Genomic DNA, 19,081 nt, shown 5'->3' with positions numbered 1-19,081 from the left:
ATCTCTATATATTGCTGCATTCATTTTTCCTTCTATCCTGACTAGTCGAATAATGGGGGCCACTGTGCTCATTGGGACCTTCAAAGCAGCAGAAATGTTTCTGTATCTTTCCCCAGATTTGTGCCTCAAGACAATCCTGTCTCGCAGGTCTACAGACAGTTCTTTTGACTTCATGCTTGGCGTTTGTGCTCTGACATGCACAGTCAACTGTGGGACCTTATATAGACAGTTATTGTATTTCCAAATCATGTCCAATCAACTGAATTTACTGCAGGTGGACTCCAATTGAGCTGTAGAAAGATCTGTGAATACTTATGTAAATGTGATTTTTTTGGTTTTCTATTTTTAATATATTCAAAACATGAATGTAACATGACAAAATGTAGAAAAAGTGAAGCGCTGTGAATACTTTCCGGATGCACTGTACCTTCATGGAGACAAACGTGTGTTGACGTCTCATGTAAGGTTAGTTGTTGTGACCTTTGACCCGTACTGTGCACTTTGCTTCCTCTGTCTTTCTTGTGGTTGGTTCAGGACTGAGCGATGACATCCTAGAGACTCATTTGGATCTCGACGTGGACCCCATGCTGTACGACTCTGCTGCAAACTCAGACGAGGATGTCGTGTACTCCAGCAGCCCTTTCACTGACTCTCAACTGTTGGACGTATCTTTGCTGCCGCCCGCTCTCTGACATCCCTGCTTTGGACATGGAGGATTGTCCTTGTCTTCAATTGCTGCTTGGAACCCCAGCCAAGCCCGCCTCACCCATGTGTGTGATGAAATGGCATTGTGTATATTATGCAATAAAAAATAAGTCAACTAAAGAGACCCACTCCAAAGGGCTGGCCTCTATGTGGTTTATATACGGTATGAATATATGGGTTGGTCAAGTAGTTCAAGGTGGAGGACAGCTGGGCTATGGTGGGTCCCGTGCCTGTATCTAGTGCGGTTAAAATAGAAGGGTGACCGAGCCAGAACCATGCCGAGGGCAAAGGAGTAGCCCCAAGGAAACCCCTCACCCCCTCCACACCCAATTGTAGACCAGCCCCCAAGGTTCCTAACGCAGCAGGGAGGATACTTAATAGGTATCATAGCTACATGACAACCTTCCCTCAATCGTTGGAACAAAGTGACAATTTGAAATCACTGCAGTACTGCCATAACGCCACTAGGTGACAGCATTGCTCCGCTAACACCCTCATAACTCCGAGTTAACTCCCAAGACCCAAAGTTTCCACCGTTTTGGGAAATGTGGTGCGTAAATCCGTGTAAAAATTGGCCATGAAGCTCAAGCATGCGACGAAACGATGAACATGCACACTGTAAGAAGGCGAATAGATGTTACACGCATTATTTTCATGATTTCTGCTTTTCCATCAACTATTTGTTTTTAGTAGAGATGGTGAAATGAGCCCGAAGCCTCGAAGTGTGTCAAGTCTTCCTGAGTCACACTGCTTCCAAATGGTGACCATTTCATCACGTGACCGCTGACGTCATGAGCATCTTATGTCACAGCGCGCATTGAAACGGACTGGTTATTTTGGCGCTAACTTGTGCATATAATGACCACCAAGCAATTGAACTGTTAATGACATGAACTAATTAAAGCATTTTTGTTTGTAATGGCGATCTGTCTTTCACTCGTTGTAGCGAGATTGCTTTGCCTTCCTTCTTCCACCAGATGTCGCTAATATTGCCTTTGACGGAGACAACGCTCCCAATGTGTTCCGGGACAATGTGAAGGACAACGAAGCTCAAGTTTTCATCTTCCGAGTACACTCGGACGTTAGGAACACACCATTTCCAGCACATGCATATTTCAACTGCTAAACACATTGCTAGACAGTAGAGTGGGATGAATGCCAATAGTGAACTTTTACTGCAACTATGAAGGATGGCCATCTTGAATTGGATGTATAAGTGTTGGATTATTTACCGGTAAATTTTGTAAAGTGGACTGACATGTTGCTACATGTTTCTGGCCTGAAAGGGCCAGCCTTAGAGGGCCAGCCTTAAAGGGCCAGCCTTAGAGGGCCAGCCTTAAAGGCCCAGCTTAAAGGGCCAGCCTTAAAGGGCCAGCCTTAGAGGGCCAGCCTTAAAGGCCCAGCTTAAAGGGCCAGCCTTAAAGGGCCAGCTTAAAGGGCCAGCCTTAGAGGGTCAGCTTTAAAGGGCCAGCTTAAAGGGCCAGCCTTATAGGGCCAGCTTAAAGGGCCAGCCTTAGAGGGCCAGCCTTAAAGGGCAAGCCTTAAAGGGCCAGCCTTAGAGGGCCAGCCTTAGAGGGCCAGCCTTAGAGGGCCAGCTTAAAGGGCCAGCCTTAAGGGGCCAGCTTAAAGGGCCAGCCTTAAAGGGCCAGCCTTAAAGGGCCAGCTTAAAGGGCCAGCCTTAAAGGGCCAGCTTAAAGGGCCAGCCTTAAAGGGCCAGCCTTAAAGGGCCAGCTTAAAGGGCCAGCCTTAAAGGGCCAGCTTAAAGGGCCAGCCTTAAAGGGCAAGCCTTAAAGGGCCAGCCTTAAAGGGCCAGCTTAAAGGGCCAGCCTTAAAGGGCCAGCTTAAAGGGCCAGCCTTAAAGGGCAAGCCTTAAAGGGCCAGCCTTAAAGGGCCAGCCTTAGAGGGCCAGCTTAAAGGGCCAGCCTTAGAGGGCCAGCTTAAAGGGCCAGCCTTAAGGGGCCAGCTTAAAGGGCCAGCCTTAAAGGGCCAGCCTTAAAGGGCCAGTCCTAAAGGGCCAGCCTTAGAGGGCCAGCCTTAAAGGGCCAGCTTAAAGGGCCAGCCTTAAAGGGCCAGCCTTAAAGGGCCAGCCTTAAAGGGCCAGCTTAAAGGGCCAGCCTTAAAGGGCCAGCTTAAAGGGCCAGCCTTAAAGGGCCAGCCTTAGAGGGCCAGCTTAAAGGGCCAGCCTTAAAGGGCCAGCTTAAAGGGCCAGCCTTAGAGGGCCAGCTTAAAGGGCCAGCCTTAAAGGGCCAGCTTAAAGGGCCAGCCTTAGAGGGCCAGCTTAAAGGGCCAGCCTTAAAGGGCCAGCTTAAAGGGCCAGCCTTAGAGGGCCAGCCTTAAGGGGCCAGCTTAAAGGGCCAGCTTAAAGGGCCAGCCTTAGATGGCCAGCTTAAAGGGCCAGCCTTAGAGGGCCAGCTTAAAGGGCCAGCCTTAAGGGGCCAGCTTAAAGGGCCAGCCTTAAAGGGCCAGCCTTAAAGGGCCAGCTTAAAGGGCCAGCCTTAGAGGGCCAGCCTTAAGGGGCCAGCTTAAAGGGCCAGCCTTAGATGGCCAGCTTAAAGGGCCAGCCTTAGAGGGCCAGCTTAAAGGGCCAGCCTTAAAGGGCCAGCCTTAAAGGGCCAGCCTTAAAGGGCCAGCCTTAGAGGGCCAGCCTTAAAGGGCCAGCCTTAGAGCGCCAGCTTAAAGGGCCAGCCTTAAAGGGCCAGCCTTAGAGGGCCAGCCTTAGAGGGCCAGCTTAAAGGGCCAGCCTTAAAGGGCCAGCCTTAAAGGGCCAGCTTTAAAGGGCCAGCCATAAAGGGCCAGCTTAAAGGGCCAGCCTTAAAGGGCCAGCCTTAAAGGGCCAGCCTTAAAGGGCCAGCCTTAGAGGGCCAGCTTAAAGGGCCAGCCTTAGAGGGCCAGCTTAAAGGGCCAGCCTTAAGGGGCCAGCTTAAAGGGCCAGCCTTAGAGGGCCAGCTTTACAGGGCCAGCTTAAAGGGCCAGCCTTAAGGGGCCAGCTTAAAGGGCCAGCCTTAAAGGGCCAGCTTAAAGGGCCAGCTTAAAGGGCCAGCCTTAAAGGGCCAGCTTAAAGGGCCAGCCTTAAAGGGCCAGCCTTAAAGGGCCAGCTTAAAGGGCCAGCCTTAAAGGGCCAGCCTTAAAGGGCCAGCTTAAAGGGCCAGCCTAAAGGGCCAGCCTTAGAGGGCCAGCTTAAAGGGCCAGCCTTAAGGGGCCAGCTTAAAGGGCCAGCCTTAAAGGGCCAGCCTTAAAGGGCCAGTCTTAAAGGGCCAGCCTTAGAGGGCCAGCCTTAAAGGGCCAGCTTAAAGGGCCAGCCTTAGAGGGCCAGCTTAAAGGGCCAGCCTTAAGGGGCCAGCTTAAAGGGCCAGCCTTAAAGGGCCAGCTTAAAGGGCCAGCCTTAAAGGGCCAGCCTTAAAGGGCCAGCTTAAAGGGCCAGCCTTAAAGGGCCAGCTTAAAGGGCCAGCCTTAAAGGGCAAGCCTTAAAGGGCCAGCCTTAAAGGGCCAGCCTTAGAGGGCCAGCTTAAAGGGCCAGCCTTAGAGGGCCAGCTTAAACAGCCAGCCTTAAGGGGCCAGCTTAAAGGGCCAGCCTTAAAGGGCCAGCCTTAAAGGGCCAGTCTTAAAGGGCCAGCCTTAGAGGACCAGCCTTAAAGGGCCAGCTTAAAGGGCCAGCTTAAAGGGCCAGCCTTAAGGGGGAGGGCTTAAAGGGCCAGCCTTAAAGGGCCTGCCTTAAAGGGCCAGCTTTAAAGGGCCAGCTTAAAGGGCCAGCCTTAAAGGGCCAGCCTTAAAGGGCCAGCTTAAAGGGCCAGCCTTAAGGGGCCAGCTTAAAGGGCCAGCCTTAAAGGGCAAGCCTTAAAGGGCCAGCCTTAGAGGGCCAGCTTAAAGGGCCAGCCTTAGAGGGCCTGCTTAAAGGGCCAGCCTTAAGGGGCAGGCTTAAAGGGCCAGCCTTAAAGGGCCAGCCTTAAAGGGCCAGCTTAAAGGGCCAGCCTTAAAGGGCCAGCTTAAAGGGCCAGCCTTAAAGGGCCAGCTTAAAGGGCCGGCCTTAAAGGGCCAGCCTTAAGGGGCCAGCTTAAAGGGCCAGCTTAAAGGGCCAGCCTTAGAGGGCCAGCTTAAAGGGCCAGCCTTAAGGGGCCAGCTTAAAGGGCCAGCCTTAAAGGGCAAGCCTTAAAGGGCCAGCCTTAGAGGGCCAGCTTAAAGGGCCAGCCTTAGAGGGCCAGCTTAAAGGGCCAGCCTTAAGGGGCCAGCTTAAAGGGCCAGCCTCAAAGGGCCAGCCTTAAAGGGCCAGCTTAAAGGGCCAGCCTCAAAGGGCCAGCCTTAAAGGGCCAGCTTAAAGGGCCAGCCTTAAAGGGCCAGCTTAAAGGGCCAGCCTTAAAGGGCCAGCCTTAAAGGGCCAGCTTAAAGGGCCAGCTTTAAAGGGCCAGCTTAAAGGGCCAGCCTTAAAGGGCCAGCCTTAAAGGGCCAGCCTTAAAGGGCCAGCCTTAGAGGGCCAGCTTAAAGGGCCAGCCTTAAGGGGCCAGCTTAAAGGGCCAGCTTAAAAGGCCAGCCTTAGAGGGCCAGCTTAAAGGGCCAGCCTAAAGGGGCCAGCTTAAAGGGCCAGCCTTAAAGGGCAAGCCTTAAAGGGCCAGCCTTAGAGGGCCAGCTTAAAGGGCCAGCCTTAAGGGGCCAGCCTTAAAGGGCCAGCCTTAAAGGGCCAGCCTTAAGGGACCAGCTTAAAGGGCCAGCCTTAAAGGGCCAGTCTTAAAGGGCCAGCCTTAGAGGGCCAGCCTTAAAGGGCCAGCTTAAAGGGCCAGCCTTAAAGGGCCAGCTTAAAAGGCCAGCCTTAAAGGGCCAGCTTAAAGGGCCAGCCTTAGATGGCCAGCCTTAAGGGGCCAACTTAAAGGGCCAGCCTTAAAGGGCCAGCCTTAAAGGGCCAGCCTTAAAGGGCCAGCCTTAAAGGGCCAGCCGTAAAGGGCCAGCTTAAAGGGCCAGCTTAAAGGGCCAGCCTTAGAGGGCCAGCTTAAAGGGCCAGCCTTAAGGGGCCAGCTTAAAGGGCCAGCCTTAAAGGGCAAGCCTTAAAGGGCCAGCCTTAGAGGGCCAGCCTTAGAGGGCCAGCTTAAAGGGCCAGCCTTAGAGGGCCAGCTTAAAGGGCCAGCCTTAAGGGGCCAGCTTAAAGGGCCAGCCTCAAAGGGCCAGCCTTAAAGGGCCAGCTTAAAGGGCCAGTCTTAAAGGGCCAGCTTAAAGGGCCAGCCTTAAAGGGCCAGCCTTAAAGGGCCAGCTTAAAGGGCCAGCCTTAAAGGGCAAGCCTTAAAGGGCCAGCCTTAAAGGGCCAGCCTTAAAGGGCCAGCTTAAAGGGCCAGCCTTAAAGGGCCAGCCTTAAAGGGCCAGCTTAAAGGGCCAGCCTTAAAGGGCCAGCTTAAAGGGCCAGCCTTAGAGGGCCAGCTTAAAGGGCCAGCCTTAAGGGGCCAGCTTGAAGGGCCAGCCTTAAAGGGCCAGCCTTAAAGGGCCAGTCTTAAAGGGCCAGCCTTAGAGGGCCAGCCTTAAAGGGCCAGCTTAAAGGGCCAGCCTTAGAGGGCCAGCTTAAAGGGCCAGCCTTAAGGGGCCAGCTTAAAGGGCCAGCCTTAAAGGGCCAGCTTAAAGGGCCAGCCTTAAAGGGCCAGCCTTAAAGGGCCAGCTTAAAGGGCCAGCCTTAAAGGGCCAGCTTAAAGGGCCAGCCTTAAAGGGCAAGCCTTAAAGGGCCAGCCTTAAAGGGCCAGCCTTAGAGGGCCAGCTTAAAGGGCCAGCCTTAGAGGGCCAGCTTAAACAGCCAGCCTTAAGGGGCCAGCTTAAAGGGCCAGCCTTAAAGGGCCAGTCTTAAAGGGCCAGCCTTAGAGGACCAGCCTTAAAGGGCCAGCTTAAAGGGCCAGCTTAAAGGGCCAGCCTTAAGGGGGAGGGCTTAAAGGGCCAGCCTTAAAGGGCCTGCCTTAAAGGGCCAGCTTTAAAGGGCCAGCTTAAAGGGCCAGCCTTAAAGGGCCAGCCTTAAAGGGCCATCTTAAAGGGCCAGCCTTAAGGGGCCAGCTTAAAGGGCCAGCCTTAAAGGGCAAGCCTTAAAGGGCCAGCCTTAGAGGGCCAGCTTAAAGGGCCAGCTTAAAGGGCCAGCCTAAGAGGGCCTGCTTAAAGGGCCAGCCTTAAGGGGCCAGCTTAAAGGGCCAGCCTTAAAGGGCCAGCCTTAAAGGGCCAGCTTAAAGGGCCAGCCTTAAAGGGCCAGCTTAAAGGGCCAGCCTTAAAGGGCCAGCTTAAAGGGCCGGCCTTAAAGGGCCAGCCTTAAGGGGCCAGCTTAAAGGGCCAGCTTAAAGGGCCAGCCTTAGAGGGCCAGCTTAAAGGGCCAGCCTTAAGGGGCCAGCTTAAAGGGCCAGCCTTAAAGGGCAAGCCTTAAAGGGCCAGCCTTAGAGGGCCAGCTTAAAGGGCCAGCCTTAGAGGGCCAGCTTAAAGGGCCAGCCTTAAGGGGCCAGCTTAAAGGGCCAGCCTCAAAGGGCCAGCCTTAAAGGGCCAGCTTAAAGGGCCAGCCTTAAAGGGCCAGCTTAAAGGGCCAGCCTTAAAGGGCCAGCCTTAAAGGGCCAGCTTAAAGGGCCAGCTTTAAAGGGCCAGCTTAAAGGGCCAGCCTTAAAGGGCAAGCCTTAAAGGGCCAGCCTTAAAGGGCCAGCCTTAGAGGGCCAGCTTAAAGGGCCAGCCTTAGAGGGCCAGCTTAAAGGGCCAGCCTTAAGGGGCCAGCTTAAAGGGCCAGCCTTAAAGGGCCAGCCTTAAAGGGCCAGTCTTAAAGGGCCAGCCTTAGAGGGCCAGCCTTAAAGGGCCAGCCTTAAAGGGCCAGCCTTAAAGGGCCAGCCTTAGAGGGCCAGCCTTAAAGGGCCAGCTTTAAAGGGCCAGTCTTAAAGGGCCAGCCTTAGAGGGCCAGCCTTAAAGGGCCAGCTTAAAGGGCCAGCCTTAAAGGGCCAGCTTAAAGGGCCGGCCTTAAAGGGCCAGCCTTAAAGGGCCAGCTTAAAGGGCCAGCCTTAAAGGGCCAGCTTAAAGGGCCAGCCTTAGAGGGCCAGCCTTAAGGGGCCAGCTTAAAGGGCCAGCCTTAAAGGGCCAGCCTTAGAGGGCCAGCTTAAAGGGCCAGCCTTAAGGGGCCAGCTTAAAGGGCCAGCCTTAAAGGGCCAGCCTTAGATGGCCAGCTGAAAGGGCCAGCCTTAGAGGGCCAGCTTAAAGGGCAAGCCTTAAGGGGCCAGCTTAAAGGGCCAGCCTTAAAGGGCCAGCCTTAAAGGGCCAGTCTTAAAGGGCCAGCCTTAGAGGGCCAGCTTTAAAGGGCCAGCTTAAAGGGCCAGCCTTAAAGGGCCAGCCTTAAAGGGCCAGGTTAAAGGGCCAGCCTTAGAGGGCAAGCCTTAAGGGGCCAGCTTAAAGGGCCAGCCTTATAGGGCCAGCCTTAAAGGGCCAGCTAAAAGGGCCAGCCTTAAAGGGCCAGCTTAAAGGGCCAGCCTTAAAGGGCCAGCCTTAGAGGGCCAGCTTAAAGGGCCAGCCTTAGAGGGCCAGCTTAAAGGGCCAGCCTTAAGGGACCAGCTTAAAGGGCCAGCCTTAAAGGGCCAGTCTTAAAGGGCCAGCCTTAGAGGGCCAGCCTTAAAGGGCCAGCTTAAAGGGCCAGCCTTAAAGGGCCAGCTTAAAGGGCCAGCCTTAAGGGGCCAGCTTAAAGGTCCAGCCTTAAAGGGCAAGCCTTAAAGGGCCAGCCTTAGAATGCCAGCCTTAGAGGGCCAGCTTAAAGGGCCAGCCTTAGAGGGCCAGCTTAAAGGGCCAGCCTTAAGGGGCCAGCTTAAAGGGCCAGCCTCAAAGGGCCAGCCTTAAAGGGCCAGCCTTAAAGGGCCAGCTTAAAGGGCCAGCTTAAAGGGCCAGCCTTAAAGGGCCAGCCTTAAAGGGCCAGCTTAAAGGGCCAGCCTTAAAGGGCCAGCTTAAAGGGCCAGCCTTAAAGGGCCAGCTTAAAGGGCCAGCCTCAAAGGGCCAGCCTTAAAGGGCCAGCTTAAAGGGCCAGCCTTAAAGGGCCAGCTTAAAGGGCCAGCCTTAAAGGGCCAGCCTTAAAGGGCCATCTTAAAGGGCCAGCCTTAAAGGGCAAGCCTTAAAGGGCCAGCCTTAAAGGGCCAGCCTTAAAGGGCCAGCTTAAAGGGCCAGCCTTAAAGGGCCAGCCTTAAAGGGCCAGCTTAAAGGGCCAGCCTTAAAGGGCCAGCTTAAAGGGCCAGCCTTAGAGGGCCAGCTTAAAGGGCCAGCCTTAAGGGGCCAGCTTAAAGGGCCAGCCTTAAAGGGCCAGCCTTAAAGGGCCAGTCTTAAAGGGCCAGCCTTGGAGGGCCAGCCTTAAAGGGCCAGCTTAAAGGGCCAGCCTTAGAGGGCCAGCTTAAAGGGCCAGCCTTAAGGGGCCAGCTTAAAGGGCCAGCCTTAAAGGGCCAGCTTAAAGGGCCAGCCTTAAAGGGCCAGCCTTAAAGGGCCAGCTTAAAGGGCCAGCCTTAAAGGGCCAGCTTAAAGGGCCAGCCTTAAATGGCAGGCCTTAAAGGGCCAGCCTTAAAGGGCCAGCCTTAGAGGGCCAGCTTAAAGGGCCAGCCTTAGAGGGCCAGCTTAAACAGCCAGCCTTAAGGGGCCAGCTTAAAGGGCCAGCCTTAAAGGGCCAGCCTTAAAGGGCCAGTCTTAAAGGGCCAGCCTTAGAGGACCAGCCTTAAAGGGCCAGCTTAAAGGGCCAGCTTAAAGGGCCAGCCTTAAGGGGGAGGGCTTAAAGGGCCAGCCTTAAAGGGCCTGCCTTAAAGGGCCAGCTTTAAAGGGCCAGCTTAAAGGGCCAGCCTTAAAGGGCCAGCCTTAAAGGGCCAGCTTAAAGGGCCAGCCTTAAGGGGCCAGCTTAAAGGGCCAGCCTTAAAGGGCAAGCCTTAAAGGGCCAGCCTTAGAGGGCCAGCTTAAAGGGCCAGCCTTAGAGGGCCTGCTTAAAGGGCCAGCCTTAAGGGGCCAGCTTAAAGGGCCAGCCTTAAAGGGCCAGCCTTAAAGGGCCAGCTTAAAGGGCCAGCCTTAAAGGGCCAGCTTAAAGGGCCAGCCTTAAAGGGCCAGCTTAAAGGGCCGGCCTTAAAGGGCCAGCCTTAAGGGGCCAGCTTAAAGGGCCAGCTTAAAGGGCCAGCCTTAGAGGGCCAGCTTAAAGGGCCAGCCTTAAGGGGCCAGCTTAAAGGGCCAGCCTTAAAGGGCAAGCCTTAAAGGGCCAGCCTTAGAGGGCCAGCTTAAAGGGCCAGCCTTAGAGGGCCAGCTTAAAGGGCCAGCCTTAAGGGGCCAGCTTAAAGGGCCAGCCTCAAAGGGCCAGCCTTAAAGGGCCAGCTTAAAGGGCCAGCCTTAAAGGGCCAGCTTAAAGGGCCAGCCTTGAAGGGCCAGCCTTAAAGGGCCAGCTTAAAGGGCCAGCTTTAAAGGGCCAGCTTAAAGGGCCAGCCTTAAAGGGCAAGCCTTAAAGGGCCAGCCTTAAAGGGCCAGCCTTAGAGGGCCAGCTTAAAGGGCCAGCCTTAGAGGGCCAGCTTAAAGGGCCAGCCTTAAGGGGGCAGCTTAAAGGGCCAGCCTTAAAGGGCCAGCCTTAAAGGGCCAGTCTTAAAGGGCCAGCCTTAGAGGGCCAGCCTTAAAGGGCCAGCCTTAAAGGGCCAGCCTTAAAGGGCCAGCCTTAGAGGGCCAGCCTTAAAGGGCCAGCTTTAAAGGGCCAGTCTTAAAGGGCCAGCCTTAGAGGGCCAGCCTTAAAGGGCCAGCTTAAAGGGCCAGCCTTAAAGGGCCAGCTTAAAGGGCCGGCCTTAAAGGGCCAGCCTTAAAGGGCCAGCTTAAAGGGCCAGCCTTAAAGGGCCAGCTTAAAGGGCCAGCCTTAGAGGGCCAGCCTTAAGGGGCCAGCTTAAAGGGCCAGCCTTAAAGGGCCAGCCTTAGAGGGCCAGCTTAAAGGGCCAGCCTTAGAGGGCCAGCCTTAAGGGGCCAGCTTAAAGGGCCAGCCTTAAAGGGCCAGCCTTAGATGGCCAGCTTTAAAGGGCCAGTCTTAAAGGGCCAGCCTTAGAGGGCCAGCCTTAAAGGGCCAGCTTAAAGGGCCAGCCTTAAAGGGCCAGCTTAAAGGGCCGGCCTTAAAGGGCCAGCCTTAAAGGGCCAGCTTAAAGGGCCAGCCTTAAAGGGCCAGCTTAAAGGGCCAGCCTTAGAGGGCCAGCCTTAAGGGGCCAGCTTAAAGGGCCAGCCTTAAAGGGCCAGCCTTAGAGGGCCAGCTTAAAGGGCCAGCCTTAGAGGGCCAGCCTTAAGGGGCCAGCTTAAAGGGCCAGCCTTAAAGGGCCAGTCTTAAAGGGCCAGCCTTAGAGGGCCAGCTTTAAAGGGCCAGCTTAAAGGGCCAGCCTTAAAGGGCCAGCCTTAAAGGGCCAGGTTAAAGGGCCAGCCTTAGAGGGCAAGCCTTAAGGGGCCAGCTTAAAGGGCCAGCCTTATAGGGCCAGCCTTAAAGGGCCAGCTTAAAGGGCCAGCCTTAAAGGGCCAGCTTAAAGGGCCAGCCTTAAAGGGCCAGCCTTAGAGGGCCAGCTTAAAGGGCCAGCCTTAGAGGGCCAGCTTAAAGGGCCAGCCTTAAGGGACCAGCTTAAAGGGCCAGCCTTAAAGGGCCAGTCTTAAAGGGCCAGCCTTAGAGGGCCAGCCTTAAAGGGCCAGCCTTAAAGGGCCAGCTTAAAGGGCCAGCCTTAAGGGGCCAGCTTAAAGGTCCAGCCTTAAAGGGCAAGCCTTAAAGGGCCAGCCTTAGAATGCCAGCCTTAGAGGGCCAGCTTAAAGGGCCAGCCTTAGAGGGCCAGCTTAAAGGGCCAGCCTTAAGGGGCCAGCTTAAAGGGCCAGCCTCAAAGGGCCAGCCTTAAAGGGCCAGCCTTAAAGGGCCAGCTTAAAGGGCCAGCCTTAAAGGGCCAGCTTAAAGGGCCAGCCTTAAAGGGCCAGCCTTAAAGGGCCAGCTTAAAGGGCCAGCCTTAAAGGGCCAGCTTAAAGGGCCAGCCTTAAAGGGCCAGCCTTAGAGGGCCAGCTTAAAGGGCCAGCCTTAGAGGGCCAGCTTAAAGGGCCAGCCTTAAGGGACCAGCTTAAAGGGCCAGCCTTAAAGGGCCAGCCTTAAAGGGCCAGCTTAAAGGGCCAGCTTAAAGGGCCAGCCTTAGAGGGCCAGCTTAAAGGGCCAGCCTTAAAGGGCCAGCTTAAAGGGCCAGCCTTAAAGGGCAAGCCTTAAAGGGCCAGCCTTAGAGGGCCAGCCTTAGAGGGCCAGCTTAAAGGGCCAGCCTTAGAGGGCCAGCTTAAAGGGCCAGCCTTAGAGGGCCAGCTTAAAGGGCCAGCCTCAAAGGGCCAGCCTTAAAGGGCCAGCCTTAAAGGGCCAGCTTAAAGGGCCAGCCTTAAAGGGCCAGCTTAAAGGGCCAGCCTTAAAGGGCCAGCCTTAAAGGGCCAGCTTAAAGGGCCAGCCTTAAAGGGCCAGCCTTAAAGGGCCAGCTTAAAGGGCCAGCCTTAAAGGGCCAGCTTAAAGGGCCAGCCTTAAAGGGCAAGCCTTAAAGGGCCAGCCTTAAAGGGCCAGCATTAGAGGGCCAGCTTAAAGGGCCAGCCTTAGAGGGCCAGCTTAAAGGGCCAGCCTTAAGGGGCCAGCTTAAAGGGCCAGTCTTAAAGGGCCAGCCTTAGAGGGCCAGCCTTAAAGGGCCAGCCTTAAAGGGCCAGCCTTAAAGGGCCAGCCTTAGAGGGCCAGCCTTAAAGGGCCAGCTTTAAAGGGCCAGCCTTAGAGGGCCAGCCTTAAAGGGCCAGCTTAAAGGGCCAGCCTTAAAGGGCCAGCTTAAAGGGCCGGCCTTAAAGGGCCAGCCTTAAAGGGCCAGCTTAAAGGGCCAGCCTTAAAGGGCCAGCTTAAAGGGCCAGCCTTAGAGGGCCAGCCTTAAGGGGCCAGCTTAAAGGGCCAGCCTTAAAGGGCCAGCCTTAGAGGGCCAGCTTAAAGGGCCAGCCTTAGAGGGCCAGCCTTAAGGGGCCAGCTTAAAGGGCCAGCCTTAAAGGGCCAGCCTTAGATGGCCAGCTTAAAGGGCCAGCCTTAGAGGGCCAGCTTAAAGGGCAAGCCTTAAGGGGCCAGCTTAAAGGGCCAGCCTTAAAGGGCCAGCCTTAAAGGGCCAGTCTTAAAGGGCCAGCCTTAGAGGGCCAGCTTTAAAGGGCCAGCTTAAAGGGCCAGCCTTAAAGGGCCAGCTTAAAGGGCCAGCCTTAGAGGGCCAGCTTAAAGGGCCAGCCTTAAGGGGCCAGCTTAAAGGGCCAGCCTTAAAGGGCAAGCCTTAAAGGGCCAGCCTTAGAGGGCCAGCTTAAAGGGCCAGCCGTAGAGGACCTGCTTAAAGGGCCAGCCTTAAGGGGCCAGCTTAAAGGGCCAGCCTTAAAGGGCCAGCCTTAAAGGGCCAGCTTAAAGGGCCAGCCTTAAAGGGCCAGCTTAAAGGGCCAGCCTTAAAGGGCCAGCTTAAAGGGCCGGCCTTAAAGGGCCAGCCTTAAAGGGCCAGCTTAAAGGGCCAGCCTTAAAGGGCCATCTTAAAGGGCCAGCCTTAGAGGGCAAGCCTTAAGGGGCCAGCTTAAAGGGCCAGCCTTAAAGGGCCAGCCTTAGAGGGCCAGCTTAAAGGGCCAGCCTTAAAGGGCCAGCTTAAAGGGCCAGCCTTAGAGGGCCAGCTTTACAGGGCCAGCTTAAAGGGCCAGCCTTAAAGGGCCAGCTTAAAGGGCCAGCCTTAGAGGGCCAGCTTAAAGGGCCAGCCTTAAGGGGACAGCTTAAAGGTCCAGCCTTAAAGGGCAAGCCTTAAAGGGCCAGCCTTAGAGGGCCAGCCTTAGAGGGCCAGCTTAAAGGGCCAGCCTTAGAGGGCCAGCTTAAAGGGCCAGCCTTAAGGGGCCAGCTTAAAGGGCCAGCCTCAAAGGGCCAGCCTTAAAGGGCCAGCCTTAAAGGGCCAGCTTAAAGGGCCAGCCTTAAAGGGCCAGCTTAAAGGGCCAGCCTTAAAGGGCCAGCTTAAAGGGCCAGCCTTAAAGGGCCAGCTTAAAGGGCCAGCCTTAAAGGGCCAGCTTAAAAGGCCAGCCTTAAAGGGCCAGCTTAAAGGGCCAGCCTTAGATGGCCAGCCTTAAGGGGCCAGCTTAAAGGGCCAGCCTTAAAGGGCCAGCCTTAAAGGGCCAGCCTTAAAGGGCCAGCCTTAAAGGGCCAGCTTAAAGGGCCAGCTTAAAGGGCCAGCCTTAGAGGGCCAGCTTAAAGGGCCAGCCTTAGAGGGCCAGCTTAAAGGGCCAGCCTTAAGGGGCCAGCTTAAAGGGCCAGCCTTAAAGGGCCAGCCTCAAAGGGCCAGCCTTAAAGGGCCAGCCTTAAAGGGCCAGCTTAAAGGGCCAGCCTTAAAGGGCCAGCTTAAAGGGCCAGCCTTAAAGGGCCAGCCTTAAAGGGCCAGCTTAAAGGGCCAGCCTTAAAGGGCCAGCTTAAAGGGCCAGCCTTAAAGGGCAAGCCTTAAAGGGCCAGCCTTAAAGGGCCAGCCTTAAAGGGCCAGCTTAAAGGGCCAGCCTTAAAGGGCCAGCTTAAAGGGCCAGCCTTAAAGGGCCAGCCTTAGAGGGCCAGCTTAAAGGGCCAGCCTTAGAGGGCCAGCTTAAAGGGCCAGCCTTAAGGGGCCAGCTTAAAGGGCCAGCCTTAAAGGGCCAGCCTTAAAGGGCCAGTCTTAAAGGGCCAGCCTTAGAGGGCCAGCCTTAAAGGGCCAGCTTAAAGGGCCAGCCTTAAAGGGCCAGCTTAAAGGGCCAGCCTTAAAGGGCAAGCCTTAAAGGGCCAGCCTTAGAGGGCCAGCTTAAAGGGCCAGCCGTAGAGGACCTGCTTAAAGGGCCAGCCTTAAGGGGCCAGCTTAAAGGGCCAGCCTTAAAGGGCAAGCCTTAAAGGGCCAGCCTTAGAGGGCCAGCTTAAAGGGCCAGCCTTAGAGGGCCAGCTTAAAGGGCCAGCCTTAAGGGGCCAGCTTAAAGGGCCAGCCTCAAAGGGCCAGCCTTAAAGGGCCAGCTTAAAGGGCCAGCCTTAAAGGGCCAGCTTAAAGGGCCAGCCTTAAAGGGCCAGCCTTAAAGGGCCAGCTTAAAGGGCCAGCCTTAAAGGGCCATCTTAAAGGGCCAGCCTTAAAGGGCAAGCCTTAAAGGGCCAGCCTTAGAGGGCCAGCTTAAAGGGCCAGCCTTAGAGGGCCAGCTTAAAGGGCCAGCCTTAAGGGGCCAGCTTAAAGGGCCAGCCTTAGATGGCCAGCCTTAAGGGGCCAGCTTAAAGGGCCAGCCTTAAAGGGCCAGCCTTAAAGGGCCAGCCTTAAAGGGCCAGCCTTAAAGGGCCAGCTTAAAGGGCCAGCCTTAAGGGGCCAGCTTAAAGGGCCAGCCTTAAAGGGCAAGCCTTAAAGGGCCAGCCTTAGAGGGCCAGCTTAAAGGGCCAGCCTTAGAGGGCCAGCTTAAAGGGCCAGCCTTAAGGGGCCGGCCTTAAAGGGCCAGCCTTAAAGGGCCAGCTTATAGGGCCAGCCTTAAAGGGCCAGCCTTAAAGGGCCAGCCTTAAAGGGCCAGCTTAAAGGGCCAGCTTAAAGGGCCAGCCTTAAGGGGCCAGCTTAAAGGGCCAGTCTTAAAGGGCAAGCCTTAAAGGGCCAGCCTTAGAGGGCCAGCCTTAGAGGGCCAGCTTAAAGGGCCAGCCTTAGAGGGCCAGCTTAAAGGGCCAGCCTTAATGGGCCAGCTTAAAGGGCCAGCCTTAGAGGGCCAGCCTTAAAGGGCCAGCTTAAAGGGCCAGCCTTAAAGGGCCAGCTTAAAGGGCCAGCCTTAAAGGGCCAGCTTAAAGGGCCAGCCTTAGATGGCCAGCCTTAAGGGGCCAGCTTAAAGGGCCAGCCTTAAAGGGCCAGCCTTAAAGGGCCAGCCTTAAAGGGCCAGCCTTAAAGGGCCAGCCTTAAAGGGCCAGCTTAAAGGGCCAGCCTTAAGGGGCCAGCTTAAAGGGCCAGCCTTAAAGGGCAAGCCTTAAAGGGCCAGCCTTAGAGGGCCAGCTTAAAGGGCCAGCCTTAGAGGGCCAGCTTAAAGGGCCAGCCTTAAGGGGCCAGCTTAAAGGGCCAGCCTTAAAGGGCCAGCCTTAAAGGGCCAGCCTTAGAGGGCCAGCCTTAAGGGGCCAGCTTAAAGGGCCAGCCTTAAAGGGCCAGCCTTAAAGGGCCAGCTTAAAGGGCCAGCCTTAAAGGGCCAGCTTAAAGGGCCAGCCTTAGAGGGCCAGCTTAAAGGGCCAGCCTTAAGGGGCCAGCTTAAAGGGCCAGCCTTAAAGGGCCAGCCTTAAAGGGCCAGTCTTAAAGGGCCAGCCTTAGAGGGCCAGCCTTAAAGGGCCAGCTTAAAGGGCCAGCCTTAAAGGGCCAGCCTTAGAGGGCCAGCTTAAAGGGCCAGCCTTAGAGGGCCAGCTTAAAGGGCCAGCCTTAAGGGGCCAGCTTAAAGGGCCAGCCTTAAAGGGCCAGCCTTAAGGGGCCAGCTTAAAGGGCCAGCCTTAAAGGGCCAGCCTTAAAGGGCCAGCTTAAAGGGCCAGCCTTAAAGGGCCAGCTTAAAGGGCCAGCCTTAAAGGGCCAGCTTAAAGGGCCGGCCTTAAAGGGCCAGCTTAAAGGGCCAGCTTAAAGGGCCAGCCTTAGAGGGCCAGCTTAAAGGGCCAGCCTTAAGGGGCCAGCTTAAAGGGCCAGCCTTAAAGGGCAAGCCTTAAAGGGCCAGCCTTAGAGGGCCAGCTTAAAGGGCCAGCCTTAGAGGGCCAGCTTAAAGGGCCAGCCTTAAGGGGCCAGCTTAAAGGGCCAGCCTCAAAGGGCCAGCCTTAAAGGGCCAGCTTAAAGGGCCAGCCTCAAAGGGCCAGCCTTAAAGGGCCAGCTTAAAGGGCCAGCCTTAAAGGGCCAGCTTAAAGGGCCAGCCTTAAAGGGCCAGCCTTAAAGGGCCAGCTTAAAGGGCCAGCTTTAAAGGGCCAGCTTAAAGGGCCAGCCTTAAAGGGCCAGCCTTAAAGGGCCAGCCTTAAAGGGCCAGCCTTAGAGGGCCAGCTTAAAGGGCCAGCCTTAAGGGGCCAGCTTAAAGGGCCAGCTTAAAGGGCCAGCCTTAGAGGGCCAGCTTAAAGGGCCAGCTTAAAGGGCCAGCCTTAAAGGGCAAGCCTTAAAGGGCCAGCCTTAGAGGGCCAGCTTAAAGGGCCAGCCTTAAGGGGCCAGCCTTAAAGGGCCAGCCTTAAAGGGCCAGCCTTAAGGGACCAGCTTAAAGGGCCAGCCTTAAAGGGCCAGTCTTAAAGGGCCAGCCTTAGAGGGCCAGCCTTAAAGGGCCAGCTTAAAGGGCCAGCCTTAAAGGGCCAGCTTAAAAGGCCAGCCTAAAGGGCCAGCCTTAGATGGCCAGCCTTAAGGGGCCAACTTAAAGGGCCAGCTTAAAGGGCCAGCCTTAAAGGGCCAGCCTTAAAGGGCCAGCCTTAAAGGGCCAGCCTTAAAGGGCCAGCTTAAAGGGCCAGCCTTAGAGGGCCAGCTTAAAGGGCCAGCCTTAAGGGGCCAGCTTAAAGGGCCAGCCTTAAAGGGCAAGCCTTAAAGGGCCAGCCTTAGAGGGCCAGCCTTAGAGGGCCAGCTTAAAGGGCCAGCCTTAGAGGGCCAGCTTAAAGGGCCAGCCTTAAGGGGCCAGCTTAAAGGGCCAGCCTCAAAGGGCCAGCCTTAAAGGGCCAGCTTAAAGGGCCAGCCTTAAAGGGCCAGCTTAAAGGGCCAGCCTTAAAGGGCCAGCCTTAAAGGGCCATCTTAAAGGGCCAGCCTTAAAGGGCAAGCCTTAAAGGGCCAGCCTTAAAGGGCCAGCCTTAAAGGGCCAGCTTAAAGGGCCAGCCTTAAAGGGCCAGCCTTAAAGGGCCAGCTTAAAGGGCCAGCCTTAAAGGGCCAGCTTAAAGGGCCAGCCTTAGAGGGCCAGCTTAAAGGGCCAGCCTTAAGGGGCCAGCTTAAAGGGCCAGCCTTAAAGGGCCAGCCTTAAAGGGCCAGTCTTAAAGGGCCAGCCTTAGAGGGCCAGCCTTAAAGGGCCAGCTTAAAGGGCCAGCCTTAGAGGGCCAGCTTAAAGGGCCAGCCTTAAGGGGCCAGCTTAAAGGGCCAGCCTTAAAGGGCCAGCTTAAAGGGCCAGCCTTAAAGGGCCATCCTTAAAGGGCCAGCTTAAAGGGCCAGCCTTAAAGGGCCAGCTTAAAGGGCCAGCCTTAAATGGCAAGCCTTAAAGGGCCAGCCTTAAAGGGCCAGCCTTAGAGGGCCAGCTTAAAGGGCCAGCCTTAGAGGGCCAGCTTAAACAGCCAGCCTTAAGGGGCCAGCTTAAAGGGCCAGCCTTAAAGGGCCAGCCTTAAAGGGCCAGTCTTAAAGGGCCAGCCTTAGAGGACCAGCCTTAAAGGGCCAGCTTAAAGGGCCAGCTTAAAGGGCCAGCCTTAAGGGGGAGGGCTTAAAGGGCCAGCCTTAAAGGGCCTGCCTTAAAGGGCCAGCTTTAAAGGGCCAGCTTAAAGGGCCAGCCTTAAAGGGCCAGCCTTAAAGGGCCAGTTTAAAGGGCCAGCCTTAAGGGGCCAGCTTAAAGGGCCAGCCTTAAAGGGCAAGCCTTAAAGGGCCAGCCTTAGAGGGCCAGCTTAAAGGGCCAGCCTTAGAGGGCCTGCTTAAAGGGCCAGCCTTAAGGGGCCAGCTTAAAGGGCCAGCCTTAAAGGGCCAGCCTTAAAGGGCCAGCTTAAAGGGCCAGCCTTAAAGGGCCAGCTTAAAGGGCCAGCCTTAAAGGGCCAGCTTAAAGGGCCGGCCTTAAAGGGCCAGCCTTAAGGGGCCAGCTTAAAGGGCCAGCTTAAAGGGCCAGCCTTAAAGGGCCAGCTTAAAGGGCCAGCCTTAAGGGGCCAGCTTAAAGGGCCAGCCTTAAAGGGCCAGCCTTAGAGGGCCAGCTTAAAGGGCCAGCCTTAGAGGGCCAGCTTAAAGGGCCAGCCTTAAGGGGCCAGCTTAAAGGGCCAGCCTCAAAGGGCCAGCCTTAAAGGGCCAGCTTAAAGGGCCAGCCTTAAAGGGCCAGCTTAAAGGGCCAGCCTTGAAGGGCCAGCCTTAAAGGGCCAGCTTAAAGGGCCAGCTTTAAAGGGCCAGCTTAAAGGGCCAGCCTTAAAGGGCAAGCCTTAAAGGGCCAGCCTTAAAGGGCCAGCCTTAGAGGGCCAGCTTAAAGGGCCAGCCTTAGAGGGCCAGCTTAAAGGGCCAGCCTTAAGGGGGCAGCTTAAAGGGCCAGCCTTAAAGGGCCAGCCTTAAAGGGCCAGTCTTAAAGGGCCAGCCTTAGAGGGCCAGCCTTAAAGGGCCAGCCTTAAAGGGCCAGCCTTAAAGGGCCAGCCTTAGAGGGCCAGCCTTAAAGGGCCAGCTTTAAAGGGCCAGTCTTAAAGGGCCAGCCTTAGAGGGCCAGCCTTAAAGGGCCAGCTTAAAGGGCCAGCCTTAAAGGGCCAGCTTAAAGG

The 19,081-nt window shown here is 55.8% G+C and overlaps 1 long non-coding RNA gene across 1 annotated transcript; it reads left to right on the top strand.

Moving 5' to 3' along the window:
• Positions 1 to 210: 210 nt before the first annotated feature.
• On the top strand, positions 211 to 1,624 carry LOC144902107 (uncharacterized). Its single transcript, XR_013630366.1, has 2 exons — positions 211 to 465; positions 535 to 1,624. It is a non-coding gene; the product is annotated as an uncharacterized LOC144902107 (long non-coding RNA).
• Positions 1,625 to 19,081: the final 17,457 nt, after the last annotated feature.

This window comes from Doryrhamphus excisus, linkage group LG19 (genome assembly GCF_037039965.1).
Source record: "Doryrhamphus excisus strain RoL-2023G ecotype Guam linkage group LG19, RoL_Dexc_Guam_v1.1, whole genome shotgun sequence".
In the NCBI taxonomy this organism is placed as follows: domain Eukaryota; kingdom Metazoa; phylum Chordata; class Actinopteri; order Syngnathiformes; family Syngnathidae; genus Doryrhamphus; species Doryrhamphus excisus.
This window is presented reverse-complemented; position numbering and strand designations above follow the sequence as displayed.